Raw genomic sequence first — 2387 nt, 5'->3', positions numbered from 1 at the left:
TGTGTGTATATATATATATATATTTTTTTTGAGGTAGAGTTTCTCTCTTGTTGCCCAGGCTGGAGTGCAGTAGTGTGATCTTGGCTCACTGAAACCCCTGCCTCCTGGGTTCAAGCAATTCTCCTGCCTCAGCCTCCAGAGTAGCTGGGACTACAGGCACCTGCCACCACACCTGGTTAACTTTTTGTGTTTTTAGTAGAAATAGGGTTTCACCATGCTGGCCAGGCTGGTCTTGAACTCCTGACCTCAGATGATCTACCTGCCTTGGCCTCCCAAAGTGCTGGGATTACAGGCATGAGCCGCTGTGCCCAGCCACAGGTGATATATTTTCAAAAATGTTAGGATTTTTGAAAATCCCTAAAGGGAAAACAGAAATGTTAATAATTATTAAAATCAACAGTTACTGAGAGTTTACTTGGTGCCAGGCACTCTGTATCTCATTTAATCAATTCTGTGAGATAAGTACTATTGCTCTCCCTCTTTTACTGAGGAGAAAACTGAGACTTACAGGGTTACCTAGAGGTAACTAGAGGTAACTCTGCTAAGTTACCTAGAGGTCGTTGAGCTAAATAACTCCATGGTGGTCACTAGTGGAATCATAGCTTGAACACAGGTGTGCTCACTACAGAACCTGTGCTCTTGACCATTCATTAGTCTCTGTCTAAATTGAAACCCACTCTGCCTTGCTGTTACCCTCTTTTGTTCTCTTGTTCTGTCCATGAAAGACAAGCTGTCTTCACTTTGATGATCAATGGAATGTTCATAACTGCCATACAGTCTCCTGGGATATATTTTTAATTATGAGTCCATTACTACAAAGGTCAAAGTTAAGTTGGAGAAGCCGTATCTTGTTTTTTTTTTTTTGAGACAGAGTTTTGCTCTTGTTGCCTAGGCTGCAGTGCAATGGCACGATCTTGGCTCACCGCAACCTCCGCCTCCTGGGGTTCAAGTGATTCTCCTGCCTCAGCCTCTCAAGTAGCTGGGATTACAGGCATACACTGCCACACTCGGCTAATTTTGTATTTTTCGTAGAGACAGAGTGTCTCCATGTTGGTCAGGCTGATCTCGACCCCTGACCTCAGGTGATCCACCTGCCTCGGCTTCCCAAAGTCCTGGGATTACAGGCATGAGCCACTGCACCTGGCCTTTTTTTCTTTTTTTTCTTTTTGAGACAGGATAACTTGCTTTGTCACCAAGGCTGGAGTGCAGTGGTGCAGTCATGGCTCACTGCAACCTCTACCTCCCGAGTAGCTCAGACTACAACTGTGTGCCAACATGCCTAGCTAATTTTTAAAATATTTTGTAGAGACAGAGTCTAACTACGTTGCCCAGGCTGTTCTCAAACTCCTGGGCTCAAGTGATTCTCCCACCTTGGCCTCCCAAACAATTACAGGCATGAGCCACAGTGCCTGGCCTAAACTTCTATTTTCCCCATGGTCGTAGGAGAATCTTTGAGTAGAAGTTTTGAGTAATGAACTTGTGTGCTGTTAGGTAATGATAATAGGGAGAAAATGTACCATTTTCACCTAAAAATTACAATTTTCAACTTTACAGATGACTTGTCGATTGAGGAAAATTGCTAATTTGGCTTCGAATCAAGCAGATCTTTTATTTTAAGCTGTTTCTGTTCAATGAGATCCCAAATGGGCCTCCCCTACAGTGAAATGTAACTTCCCCTAGAGTGAGGCCAGGAAGCTGTTTCTGATAGTCATTCGTTAACACATAGGAGAGCATTTTAGAACAGGAGTGGAAGGAAATCCTACAGCCAGCTGAGAATATGTCCTAAGAGACACTGGAGAGGAAAGCATGAGAGAGCTGAGATTCAGAGTTGAGAGAGGCTACAGAAAGGTGGAAGGTAATGCAAAGGAAATGACAGAAAAGGAAGATGGCAGACAGCAGAGAACAGCCCTCAAGGAAGAGAGAAGAAGGGGTTTGTGTTGTAGCAGGAGTGAGAGTAGATTTGATTTTAAAGAAAAAAGTTCTGAATTTGATTGTTAGATGCAAAAATTTGATAAAAATTGTAGAAGCAACTGGAACATCTTAAGATCAGTAAAAAAAAAAAGTGTCAAAAACCAAAACAAAATAAATTAAAATACCATAACAGGCCAGGCATGGTGACTTACTCATGTCTGTAATCCTAGCAGTTTGGGAGGCCGAAGTGGGCGAATCACCTGAGGTCAGGAGTTGGAGACCAGCCTGACCAACATGGTGAAATCCCGTCTCTACTAAAAATACAAAAATTAGCCAGGTGTGGTCGCAGACACCTGTAATCCCAGCTACTAGGGAGGCTGAGGCAGGATAATTGCTTGAACGCGGGAGGCAGAGGTTGCAGTGAGCTGAGATGGCACTCTAGCCTGGGTGACAGAGCAACACTCTATGTCAAAAAA

This window comes from Colobus angolensis, unplaced genomic scaffold, assembly GCF_000951035.1.
Source record: "Colobus angolensis palliatus isolate OR3802 unplaced genomic scaffold, Cang.pa_1.0 Scaffold88, whole genome shotgun sequence".
NCBI classification, from domain to species: Eukaryota; Metazoa; Chordata; class Mammalia; order Primates; family Cercopithecidae; genus Colobus; species Colobus angolensis.
This window is presented reverse-complemented; position numbering follows the sequence as displayed.